The sequence below is a fragment of the Triticum urartu genome, chromosome 3 (assembly GCF_003073215.2).
Source record: "Triticum urartu cultivar G1812 chromosome 3, Tu2.1, whole genome shotgun sequence".
In the NCBI taxonomy this organism is placed as follows: Eukaryota; Viridiplantae; Streptophyta; class Magnoliopsida; order Poales; family Poaceae; genus Triticum; species Triticum urartu.
The window spans coordinates 232,042,461-232,057,238 of record NC_053024.1 but is presented as its reverse complement, the minus strand read 5'-3'; positions in this window follow the sequence as shown (position 1 = coordinate 232,057,238).

The window sequence follows — 14,778 nt, the reverse complement described above, 5'->3', positions numbered from 1 at the left end:
GCGCCGCCTCGCCTCGCGGCCCCGCAAGCCTGCCGCCCCGCGGCCTCGCCCCGCCACCGGAGCCCGCGTCTCGCCGGACCCTACGAGGTAGCCGTTCACCACCGGTTTTTTTAAGAAAACTGATTCGCTTTTTTTTGAAAAACCTAGTTCGTTTTTTTAGATCGGTTCGCCGGTTTTTCCCGATTCTTCTCTTTAGCGGACGTTCGTCCATATGTTCGTTTAAACGAACGGTTTTCGCTCGTTAGTTACAGACAACGAACGCTCATTCGTTAGTCTGTTCGTCAGTTTTCTTTTTCTCGGATTTTTCCGCGATTATTTTCAATCACGATTTCTGATCCGATTTTCGTTTCAGTTTATCTTTTCGCTCGTTTATCGGAATCGGGCGATTCAAGCGCCTAGATCTTCGTCTCGAGACTCTCTTTCTATTTAATCAATTTAAACAGGATTTTGCTACTGTAAAATTTGACCTTAGTCCAGTTTAGTAAACGGGTCTTGTTTTATTTCGCCGTTTGAGTTTCGTTGCTCCATTTGATTTGATTCTTTTTGCAAACCGGAGTTCTTAAGTTGAACTTTCTGGTTAGATCTTCTTATTTGAGATTTACCTGTGCTTCTTTGCTTGATTGCTTATGTATGCTATTGTTTGTTTGCGATAGAATTCCCGGAGTGCGAAGCGTGCTACATCGAGTCCCTAGGTTTCGCGGATCGTCAACAAGGCAAGTAACACATTGATCATACTTTTTCCATACCTAGTTTTATGCATTAGTTTCAATCCTCAAACATTGCATGATTAGGATGCCATTAACATGTGGGTTGGGAAGTAGATGAAGAGGTAGAACCTATTGCCCTGTTACATTCAAACCCTTGGGAGTTACTTCGACGCGTTGCTTATATTGCTATGCTATGCTCGTAGACATGGTTTGGGTGAGTGAAATCCATGACAGATGTGAGATTGTTAATTAATGGTTGAACTTAAGGTGGAAACTTGAATACACATCTGGGTGGATTGAGGCACCTGGAGAACCCAGTGTTGCCTGTATTTTTGGAAATCCCAGGGTTCCGTGTGATTTTCCTATGGACCGCCACCCAGGCTCAAAGGGAACTGACATGATTCATGCTAGAAACTTCCGTGTGCAGCCACAAGCTATTATGGGCTCTAGCATAGTTGAGTAAGTTACGTGAAGCTCGGAGTTTGGATTGTAGGTTTGGTATGGTCTGCCCGGAGTAGAGAGTTAATGTTTATGAAAGACTGTGTCTCGGCCATCCGTTTCACAAACACCATGTAGTGCGAGAAATTCAACGGAGGCGGTCGAGTCTTGTGGGGAAAAGTGCGCAAACCTCTGCAGAGTGTACAAACTAATCATGATTAGCCGTGTCCCCGGTTATGGACAAATCCTGAGTATCTAGTACTTGGAGTATCTTAAGTACCTCATCACTCTTTAAATTAATATTGTTGGGTTGATAATTACTTTAATTGGGATTGAGTTGGAGGAACCTTCTCAATGATGTTTCAACTACCATGATAGTTAAATTAAAATGTATTCCTTTGTTGTAGGGAAAAATTGGCTTTTTGCAAAAACTATAACCATAGAGCATTCCACCAGCCAAATATGCATGTAGTGATAGCATTATTCTGTTCTTGCTCTACTGTGTTATATTGTCAGCATATTCAATGTGCTGACCCGTTTCAGGCTGCAACGTATTATGTTGCAGACTTTTCAAACGAGGAGTAAGGTTCGTTAGGTCATTGCCGTGCAGCTCAGCTATGCCGTTGGAGTTGATGGACTCACTTTATCTTCCAAGCCTTCCGTTGTTATCTTCTTAGATGGCCTTAAGCCATATTTATTGTAATAAGTTCTCTTTTGAGACATTCGATGTAATAAGTGTGTGATTGCTACTCTGTTATAAATCCTTCGGGTACTGTGTGTGTCAGCATTACCGATCCAGGGATGACACGGAAGGACGGAGACTTGACCGTTTGAGGTCGGGTCGCTACAGTGCCAAACTCTAAACCTTCAAATAAATCCTGTTTTGTATGCTCGAATAGCTCATGTATCAACTAGGGTTGTCCGTATCTTCCATGTTAGGCGGGTTATTCTCAAGAGGAGTGGACTCCGCTCCTCACTCACGAGAAAATGGCTGGTCACCGGGATGCCCAGTCCCATGCTTTATGCAAACTAAATCAAAATAATTGCAAACAAAACTCCCCCTGGGACTCTTGTTAGTTGGAGGCACTCGTTGTTTCGAGCAAGCCATGGATTGATGCTTGTTGGTGGAAGGGGGAGTATAAACTTTACCATTCTGTTTGGGAACCGCCTATAATGTGTGTAGCATGGAAGATATCGCCATCTCTTGGTTGTTATGTTGACAATGAAAGTATACCGCTCAAAATATTATTCACCTCTGTTTCAAAACCGAGCTCTGGCACCTCTACAAATCCCTGCTTCCCTCTGCGAAGGGCCTATCTATTTACTTTTATGCTGAGTCATCATCCTCTTATTAAAAAGCACCAGTTGGAGAGCACGCTGTCATTTGCATTCATTACTGTTAGTTTACATTGAGTATGACTTGACTGGATCTCTTTTACCATGAATTACAATGTCTAGTCAGTCCTTGATCTTTAAAGGTGCTCTGCATTTATGTTTTGCGGTCTAGAAAGGGCTAGCGAGATACCATCTTGTTATATCATATTATGATTGTTTTGAGAAAGTGTTGTCATCCGAGATTTATTATTATTGCTCGCTAGTTGATTATGCCATTGATATGAGTAAACTGAGACCTAAGCGTTATTGTGAATGTGGTTAGTTCATAATCTTTGCTGAAAACTTGAATGTTGGCTTTACATATTTACAACAACAAGAGCAAACAGAGTTTGTAAAAGTTTTTCTTTATCACTTTCAGTTTATCAACTGAATTGCTTGAGGACAAGCAAAGGTTTAAGCTTGGGGGAGTTGATACGTCTCCGTCGTATCTACTTTTCCAAACACTTTTGCCCTTGTTTTGGACTCTAACTTGCATGATTTGAATGGAACTAACCCGGACTGACGCTGTTTTCAGCAGAATTACCATGGTGTTATTTATGTGCAGAAACAAAAGTTCTCGGAATGACCTGAAACTTCACGGAACAACTTTTCGGAAAATATAAAAAAAATCCTTGCAAAAGATGAAGGCCAGGGGGCCCACCACCTGTCCACGAGGGTGGGGGCGCGCCTGCCCCCCTAGGGCGCGCCCCCTACCTCGTGGGCCCCCTGGAGCTCCTCCGACCTCAACTCCAACTCTATATATTTGCTTTCGGGGAGAAAAAAATCAGAGAGAAGAATTCATCACGTTTTACGATACGGAGACGCCGCCAAGCCCTAAAACCTCTCGGGAGGGCTGATCTGGAGTCCGTTCGGGGCTCCGGAGAGGGGTCGCCATCATCATCATCAACCATCCTCCATCACCAATTTCATGATGCTCACCGCCGTGCGTGAGTAATTCCATCGTAGGCTTGCTAGATGGTGATGGGTTGGATGGGATCTATCATGTAATCGAGTTAGTTTTGTTAGGGTTTGATCCCTAGTATCCACTATGTTCTGAGATTGATGTTGCTATGACTTTGATATGCTTAATGCTTGTCACTAGGGCCCGAGTGCCATGATTTCAGATCTGAACCTATTATGTTTTCATCAATATATGAGAGTTCTTGATCCTATCTTGCAAGTCTATAGTCACCTATTATGTGTTATGATCCGTTAACCCCGAAGTGACAATAATCGGGATACTTACCGGTGATGACCGTAGTTTGGGGAGTTCATGTATTCACTTTGTGTTAATGCTTTGTTCCGGTACTCTATTAAAAGGAGGCCTTAATATCCCTTAGTTTACGTAAGGACCCCGCTGCCACGGGAGGGTAGGACAAAAGATGTCATGCAAGTTCTATTCCATAAGCACGTATGACTATATTCGGAATACATGCCTACATTACATTGATGAACTGGAGCTAGTTCTCTGTCACCCTAGGTTATGACTGTTACATGATGAACCGCATCCGGCATAATTCTCCATCACCGATCCATTGCCTATGAGCTTTCCATATATTGTTCTTCACTTATTTATTTTTCCGTTGCTATTGCTATCATCACTACAAAATCCCAAAAACATTACTTTTACTACTGTTACCTTTTGCTACCGTTACCACTACTATCATATTACTTTGCTACTAAATACTTTGCTGCAGATATTTGATGTCTACTACACAACCTTCTTCTTGTAGACGTTGTTGGGCCTCCAAGTGCAGAGGTTTGTAGGACAGTAGCAAATTTCCCTCAAGTGGATGATCTAAGGTTTATCAATCCGTAGAGGCGTAGGATGAAGATGGTCTCTCTCAAGAAACCCTGCAACCAAATAACAAAGAGTCTCTTGTGTCCCCAACACACCCAATACAATGGTAAATTGTATAGGTGCACTAGTTCGGCGAAGAGATGGTGATACAGGTGGTATATGGATAATAGATAAAGGTTTTTGTAATCTGAAAATATAAAAACAGCAAGGTAACTAATGATAAAAGTGAACGTAAATGGTATTGCAATGCTAGGAAACAAGGCCTAGGGTTCATACTTTCACTAGTGCAAGTCCTCTCAACAATAATAACATAATTGGATCACATAACTATCCCTCAACATGCAACAAAGAGTCACTCCAAAGTCACTAATAGCGGAGAACAAACGAAGAGATTATGGTAGGGTACGAAACCACCTCAAAGTTATTCTTTCGAATCAATCCGTTGGGCTGTCCCTATAAGTGTCACAAACAGCCCTAGAGTTCGTACTAGAATAACACATTAAGACACAAATCAACCAAAACCCTAATGTCACCTAGATACTCCAATGTCACCTCAAGTATCCGTGGGTATGATTATACGATATGCATCACACAATCTCAGATTCATCTATTCAACCAACACATAGAACCTCAAAGAGTGCCCCAAAGTTTCTACCGGAGAATCACGACGAAAACGTGTGCCAACCCCTATGCATAGGTTCATGGGCGGAACCCGCAAGTTGATCACCAAAACATACATCAAGTGAATCACGTGATATCCCATTGTCACCACAGATACACACGGCAAGACATAGATCAAGTGTTCTCAAATCTTTAAAGACTCAATCTGATAAGATAACTTCAAAGGGGAAACTCAATCCATTGCAAGAGAGTAGAGGGGGAGGAGAAACATAAGATCCAACTATAATAGCAAAGCTCGCGATACATCAAGATCGTGCCAAATCAAGAACACGAGAGAGAGAGAGAGAGAGATCAAACACATAGCTATTGGTACATACCCTCAGCCCCGAGGGAGAACTACTCCCTCCTCGTCATGGAGAGCACCGAGATGATGAAGATGGCCACCGGAGAAGGATTCCCCCTCCGACAGGGTGCCGGAACGGGTCTAGATTGGTTTTCGGTGGCTACAGAGGCTTCTGGAGGCGGAACTCCTGATCTATTGTGCTCCGTGATGTTTTTAGGGTATATGGAGATATATAGGCGGAAGAAGTACGTCAGGGGAGCCACGAGGGGTCCACGAGGGTGGAGGGCGCGCCCAGGGGGTGGGTGCGCCCCCTTGCCTCGTGGCCTCCTCCTTGCTTCCCTTACGTGGACTCCAAGTCTCCCGGGTTGCTTTCCTTCCAAAAATAAGTTCTGTGAAGTTTCAGGTCAATTGGACTCCGTTTGATTTTCCTTTTTTGCGATACTCTAAAACAAGGAAAAAAATAGAAACTGGCACTAGGCTCTAGGTTAATAGGTTAGTCCCAAAAATAATATAAAAGTGTATAATAAAGCCCATAAACATCCAAAGTTGATAATATAATAGCATGGAACAATCAAAAATTATAGATACATTGGAGACGTATCAGCATCCCCAAGCTTAATTCCTGCTCGTCCTCGAGTAGGTAAATGATAAAAACAGAATTTTTGATGAGGAATGCTACCTAACATATTTCTCTAAGTAATTCAAGACAAAAGTTTAATATTGACATAAAAAATAATAATACTTCAAGCATACTAATAAAGTAATCATGTCTTCTCAAAATAACATGGCCAAAGAAAGCTATCCCTACAAAATCGTATAGTCTAGCTATGCTCCATCTTCACCACACAAAATATTTCAATCATGCACAACCCCGATTACAAGCCAAGCAATTGTTTCATACTTTTGATCTTCTCAAACTTTTTCAATCTTCACGCAATACATGAGCGTGAGCCATGGACATAGCACTATAGGTGGAATAGAATGGTGGTTGTGGAGAAGACAAAAATGAGAAGATAGTCTCACATCAACTAGGCGTATCAACGGGCTATGGAGATGCCCATCAATAAATATCAATGTGAGTGAGTAGGGATTGCCATGCAACGGATGCACTAGAGCTATAAGTGTATGAAAGCTCAAAAGGAAACTAAGTTGGTATGCATCCAACTCGCTTGCTCATGAAGACCTAGGGCATTTTGAGGAAGCGCATCATTGGAATACACAAGCCAAGTTCTATAATGAAAGATTCCCACTAGTATATGAAAGTGACAACATAGGAGACTCTCTATCATGAAGATCATGGTGCTACTTTGAAGCACAAGTGTGGTAAAAGGATAGTAGCATTGTCCCTTATCTCTTTTTCTCTCATTTTTTATTTTTTTATTTGGGCCTTTTCTTTTTTTATGGCCTATTTTTTTATTTGGGCTTCTTTGGCCTCTCTTTTTTTTGTCCAGAGTCTCATCCCGACTTGTGGGGGAATCATAGTCTCCATCATCCTTTCCTCACTGGGACAATGCTCTAATAATGATGATGATCACACTTTTATTTTCTACAACTCAAGAATTACAACTCGATACTTAGGACAAGATATGACTCAATATGAATGCCTCCGGCGGTGTACCGGGATGTGTAATGACTCATGAGTGACATGTATGAAAGAATTATGAACGGTGGCTTTGCCACAAATACGATGTCGACTACATGATCATGCAAAGCAATATGACAATGATGAAGCGTGTCATAATAATCAGAATGGTGGTAAGTTGCATGGCAATATATCTCGGAATGGCTATGAAAATTCCATGATAGGTAGGTATGGTGGCTGTTTTGAGAAAGGTATATGGTGGGTTCATGATACCAGCGAAAGGTGCGCGGTATTAGAGAGGCTAGCAATGGTGGAAGGGTGAGAGTGCGTATAATCCATGGACTCAACATTAGTCATAAAGAACTCACATACTTATTGCAAAAATCTATTAGTTATCGAAACAAAGTACTACGCACATGCTCCTAGGGGGTTAGATTGGTAGGAAAAGACCATCGCTCGTCCCCGACCGCCACTCATAAGGAAGACAAATAAATCATGCTCCGACTTCATCACATAACGGTTCACCATACGTGCATGCTACGGGAATCACAAAATTTAACACAAGTGTTTCTCAAATCCACAACTACTCACTAGCATGACTTTGATATTATTACCTCCATATCTCAAAACAATCATCAAGTATCAAACTTCTCTTAGTATTCAAAACACTCATAAGAGAATCTTATTATTAATCTTGTATACCTAGCATATTAGGATTTTAAGCAAATTACCATGCTATTTAAGACTCTCAATATAATCTAAGTGAAGCATGAGATATCAATAGTTTCTATAAAACAAATCCACCACCGTGCTCTAAAAGATATAAGTGAAGTACTAGAGCAAACAACAAACTACTCCCAAAGATATAAGTGAAGATCAATGAGTAGTCGAATAATTATGCAACTATGTGAAGACTCTCTAACATTTAATAATTTCAGATCTTGGTATTTTATTCAAACATAAAGCAAATCAAAAGAAAATGGCATTCTAATAATGGCAAACATCATGTGAAGAAGCAAAAACTTAGGATCAACCGAAACTAACCAATAGTTGTTGAAAAAGAAAGGTGGGATGCCAACCGGGGAATCCCCAAGCTTAGATGCTTGAGACTTCTTGAAATATTATCTTGGGATGCCTTGGGCATCCCCAAGCTTGAGCTTTTGTGTCTCCTTAATTCCTCTCATATCATGGTCTCCCTAAATCTCAAAAGCTTCATCCACACAAAACTCAACAAGGACTCGTGAGATAAGTTAGTATAAACCATTGCAAAAACCTTATCATACTCTACTGTAGCAAATCACTAAAATTATTATTCAACATTGAATACTAAATGCCTATGAATATTTAATAGTCCTATCCTCAAATAGAATCATTAAAGAAACAAACATATGCAAACAATGCAAACATAACAGCAATCTGCCTAAACAGGACAGTCTGTAAAGAATGCAGCAACATCTATACTTCCCTAGCTCCAAAAATTATGAAAGGAAATTCCCACTGTAGTAAATTTATCAGAGCTTAATATGCAAAAGGTCTAAACATTTTATCACATTCTAACTTTTCTAGGGAATTATTGCAACAGCGGTAAACTTTCTGTTTTCAAACAGCAACATGTGGACTTCTAAAATAGGCATAGTAAAGGCTATCGATGCCACTTTTATTGAAATAAAAGATGCAAAACATTGTTCTAAATAATAGTGAGCAAATCTTAACAAAATAAATTGATGCTCCAATTAAAACACATATCATGTGGTGAATAAAAATATAGCTCCAAGTAAAGTTACCGATGAACGAAGACGAAAGAGGGGATGCCTTCCGGGGCATCCCCATGCTTAGGCTATTGGCTATCCTTGAATATTAACTTGGGGTGCCTTGGGCATCCCCAAGCTTAGGATCTTTCCACTCTTTATTCCATAGTCCATCGAATCTTTACCGAAAACTTGAAAACTTCACAACACAAAACTTAACAGAAAACTCGTAAGCTCCGTTAGCGAAAGAAAACAAAACACCACTTCAAGGTACTGTAATGAACACATTCTTTATTTATATTTGTGTTAAACCTACTGTATTCCAACTTATCTATGGTTTATAAACTCTTTTACTAGCCATAGATTCATCAAAATAAGCAAACAACACACGAAAAACAGAATATGTCAAAAACAGAACAGTCTGTAGTAATCTGTAACTAACGCAAACTTCTGAAACCCCAAAAATTCTAAAATAAATTTCTGGACGTGAGGAATTTATATATTAATCATATTCAAAAATAATTAACTAAATATCACTCTCCAATAAAAAATGGCAGCAATTCTCGTGAGCGCTAAAGTTTCTGTTTTTTACAGCAAGATCAACAAGACTTTCCCCACGTCTTCCCAACGGTTCTACTTGGCACAAACACTAATTAAAACATAAAAACTCAATCATAAAAGAGTCTATATAAATTATTTATTACTAAACAGTAGCATAAATCAAGGAACTAAAATAAAATTGGGTTGCCTCCGAACAAGGCGCTATCGTTTAACGCCCCTAGCTAGGCATGATGATTTCAATGATGCTCACATAAAGGATAAGAATTGTAACATAAAGAGAGCATCATGAAGAATATGACTAGAACATTTAAGTCTAACCCACTTCCTATGCATAGGGATTTTGTGAGCAAACAACTTGTGGGAACAAGAATCAACTTGCATAGGAAGGTAAGACAAGCATAACTTCAAAACTTTAAGCACATAGAGAGGAAACTTGATATTATTGCAATTCCTACAAGCATATATTCCTCCCTCATAATAATTTTCAGTAGTATCATGAATGAATTCAAAAATATAACCAGCACATAAAGCATTCTTTTCATGATCTACAAGCATAGAATTTTTATTACTCTCCGCATAAGCAAACTTCTTCTCATGAATAGTAGTGGGAGCAAACTCAACAAAATAACTATCATGTGAGGCATAATCCAATTGAAAGCTAAAATCATGATGACAAGTTTCATGGTTATCATTATTCTTTAAAGAATACATGTAATCACAATAATCATCATAGATAGCAACTTTGTTCTCATAATCAATTCGAACCTCTTCCGAAATAGTGGATTCATCACTAAATAAAGTCATGACCTCGCCGAAACCACTTTCATCAATATAATCATCATAAATAGGAGGCATGCTTTCATCATAACAAATATTCTCATCAAAACTTGGGGGAAAAAAATATCATCTTCATCAAACATAGCTTCCCCAATCTTGTGGCTTTGCATATCATTAGCATCATAGATGTTGAAGGAATTCATACTAACAACATTGCAATCATGCTCATCATTCAAATATTTAGTGCCAAACATTTTAATGCATTCTTCTTCTAACACTTTGGCACAATTTTCCTTTCCATCATACTCACGAAACATATTAAAAGATGAAGCGTATGAGGCGAACTTAATTCCATTATTTTATAGTTTTCTTTTATAGACTAAACTAGTGATAAAACAAGAAACAAAAAGATTCGACTGCAAGATCTAAAGATATACCTTCAAGCGCTAACCTCCCTGGCAACGGTGCCAGAAAAGAGCTTGATGTCTACTACACAACCTTCTTCTTGTAGACGTTGGTGGGCCTCCAAGTGTAGAGGTTTGTAGGACAGTAGCAAATTTCCCTCAAGTGGATGGCCTAAGGTTTATCAATTCGTAGGAGGCGTAGGATGAAGATGGTCTCTCTCAAGCAACCCCGCAACCAAATAACAAAGAGTCTCTTGTGTCCCCAACACACCCAATACAATGGTAAATTGTATAGGTGCACTAGTTCAGCGAAGAGATGGTGATACAGGTGGTATATGGATAATAGATAAAGGCTTTTGTAATCTGAAAATATAAAAACACCAAGGTAACTAATGATAAAAGTGAGCGTAAACGGTATTGCAATGCTAGGAAACAAGGCCTAGGGTTCATACTTTCACTAGTGCAAGTCCTCTCAACAATAATAACATAATTGGATCACATAACTATCCCTCAACATGCAACAAAGAGTCACTCCAAAGTCACTAATAGCGGAGAACAAACGAAGAGATTATGGTAGGGTACGAAACCACCTCAAAGTTATTCTTTCCAATCAATCCGTTGGGCTATTCCTATAAGTGTCACAAACAGCCCTAGAGTTCGTACTAGAATAACACATTAAGACACAAATCAACCAAAACCCTAATGTCACCTAGATACTCCAATTTCACCTCAAGTATCCATGGGTATGATATATGATATGCATCACACAATCTCAGATTCATCTATTCAACCAACACATAGAAACTCAAAGAGTGCCCCAAAGTTTCTACCGGAGAATCACGACGAAAACGTGTGCCAACCCCTGTGCATAGGTTCATGGGCGGAACCCGCAAGTTGATCACCAAAACATACATCAAGTGAATCACGTGATATCCCATTGTCACCACAGATACGCACGACAAGACATACATCAAGTGTTCTCAAATCTTTAAAGACTCAATCCGATAAGATAACTTCAAAGGGGAAACTCAATCCATTGCAAGAGAGTAGAGGGGAGGAGAAACATAAGATCCAACTATAATAGCAAAGCTCGCGATACATCAAGATCGTGCCAAATCAAGAACACGAGAGAGAGAGAGAGAGAGATCAAACACATAGCTACTGGTACATACCCTCAGCCCCGAGGGAGAACTACTCCCTACTCGTCATGGAGAGCACCGGGATGATGAAGATGGCCACCGGAGAAGGATTCTCCCTCGGGCAGGGTGCCAGAACGGGTCTAGATTGGTTTTCGGTGGCTACGGAGGCTTCTGGCGGCAGAACTCCCGATCTATTGTGCTCCCTGATGTTTTTAGGGTATACAGAGATATATAGGCGGAAGAAGTACGTCAGGGGAGCCACGAGGGGCCCACGAGGGTGGATGGTGCGCCCCCTGCCTCGTGTCCTCCTCGTTGCTTCCCTTACGTGGACTCCAAGTCTCCCGGGTTGCTTTCCTTCCAAAAATAAGTTCCATGAAGTTTCAGGTCAATTGGACTCCGTTTGATTTTCCTTTTCTGCGATACTCTAAAACAAGGAAAAAACAAAAACTGGCACTGGGCTCTAGGTTAATAGGTTAGTCCCAAAAATAATATAAAAGTGTATAATAAAGCCCATAAACATCCAAAGTTGATAATATAATAGCATGGAACACTAAAAAATTATAGATGCGTTGGAGACGTATCAATACTAAGTTTCCAGGTGTGGTTGAATTGACAACTCAGCTGCTAATACTTGAGAATATTCTTTGGCTCCCCTTGTGTCGAATCAATAAATTTGGGTTGAATACTCTACCCTCGAAAACTGTTGCGATCCCCTATACTTGTGGGTTATCAGGATCTCTCTCTCCTAATTTTTTTCCATAGCAGAAAAATAAAAGCAAAGAAAGGAAGGAGAGAAAAGAAAGGGTTAGAGGAAGGACTTGGGCACGTGGACTATATTCTCGGACTCGCAAAAATGTGTACGTTCCACGAAAAATGGAGTGGGCATTTTTCAAAGTTTAAATTCAAACTCATTTGATTTAAATTCAAATGGTTCAAATAGGAAGTGAGGGTTAGGAAGGTCCAAAAATGTTCAGATTTTTGGTGGAGCTCCGGAAAATGATGAAAGAATATATGGCAAGGTTTGAGGAGCAACTCGAAGCAGAAAAGGCTTGAGAGTTTAAATTGCAAGTGTGTTTGTGGTTAATTCCAAACTAATGGAATATTATTTTATAGCTCCCTAATAATATTGGGAGGATATATGTTATAAAGAGAAAATCACCATGTGCATATCCCTCGATTTAAATGGATCGAAGATCCATACAATTTATTTATAAAAGTGATAAGATTAATGAAATGATGGCATGATGACATGATGCGATGCAAGAGGTGACATGATGAAATGCAACACGCAAGCAAATGACATGGAAACGTCAGCGAATAACTGGAAGACACCTGACACATCGGTCTCGGGACGTCACAACACTCCACCACTACGAAAGGATCTCGTCCCGAGATCTAGGATGGCACCGGAGAGAAATGGGAGAGGAAGAGAAAAGGTAAAATAAATTGCTTCTTGGACAAACGAGTGAAGCCATGAACCTTGAGAGGTTGAACAAATTGAAAGAAAGAAAAACAACGAAGATGAACAAAGTTGAAAACAGTCCATTAGAAAAGAGGAACAAGGAACATTACGAGAACCCTGTAGGTTGAAAGACATAAGAATAAGGGTTGCAATGGACAGGAATTACATGCAAGCACTCCAGATGAAACGAGATGTACAAGGAACAATAAGGATCAATTACGACAACACTCCGGTTGGAAAAAGGAAGGTAAAGAATATGAGCTTGGTAAAATGAAAGCGCTTGGATGAGAGTCCGGTTAGAGGAGGAATGATAGCCACAACACTCCGGTTAAAACAAGATAGATAAGGAATAAGACTGATATAATTTGGGAAGCACTCCGACTGTAAATGGAAGGAATTAAACATGAGCTTGACAAGATGAGAAGATACTTGATGAAATCAACAACACACTACCTCCGTAACTATTGAAAGAATGTCACAAGGGGTAAGAACAGTTTCAGACAGCACTCTGGTTGAGAAGGGAGGCAAAAACTAGATAAGATGAGAGAACTTGAATGGAGGACACGACACTCCGGTTGAATGGATACACAAAGGAAAGCTTATGGTCTTCACAATCTGAGATGATGAGTGAAGAGAGCAACATCACTATGCCTTCGGAAGAAATGAAGGAATGGAATGGAATGGAATTAACTAAGGGAAACAAGATCTTGAGAGAGCACGCTTTCAACAAATGCTAGAACGGAGTTGTTGGATTATCAACAACGAAAGGATAAGCTTGATGTGGGCTTACAGAAGTCTCAAGATTATGAGGTGACAACCTGCCACTAACAGAAACAAAGATTGGATTGATATCAACAAGGAGACGAGAAAATTATTTCACCAGGAGGATAAATGAAGAACTTGGGTCATTTATAAGCACCATAAATAGGGACAATCCTTAGGGAAAGCTTTAAGTGAAATATAACTCAAGATAACTCCACAGAAGAGATTGATGGGTTGCAAAGGATCTCATGAATGAATTGAAAATGATGGGTTTAAAATATGTCATTCCTGACAACTTGTGAATCATGGAACATGAAGGGAAATTGTCAAGAGTGACATAACACCACCTCAAAAGATACGAGAGAAAGAATCGCACTTCAGAATACAAGATGAAGAATGCTTGAACTCCTCAAATAAGTCATGTGTTGAACACCATGTTTATTTTTAGAGTATAGCTTGGCGGATCTTAACTTCAAGAGAAATCTTCAAGAACAATTGCAGAATGAAAAGAATCCTTGACGAACCACCATGTAGAGCCTCCGCGAAGAACTCCAGTAACAAAAGGATGATCAAACAAAAGGAAAGAGAAGTTGAAAACACAAGGTGAAGCCTTGTAATGATATAGATGGATCTTCGTGATGATATAATTGAGTGAGCTTGGAACTCCGGGAAAAGAAAAGATGAAGCATCTCGAACCGAGAAATGTGACATGATGAACAACTTTGGAAAGAATAAACTAGATCACTTGGATGAAACAATAATAAGAATTACGTTATGCGTATCCTTCACCAATTTAAATTGATGACAAGCAGCAGATTTGGCATACTACTCATTCTCGTAGGGAGGATTAAGAGAGATATAGCGTAAACTTGAGAAGGACTTCAACGAACCACCGGTAGGATTAAAAAACCGAATGAATTGATATGATAATGAAGGAAAAGAAATCTTGAATGAACCACCGTAAGAATTTAAAATGAAGGTAGCAAAGGCACAATTCACCGGGAAGAAATAGAAAACGAACGAAGATACTTGGGAAAATTTAGATACAAGAGAACGGAG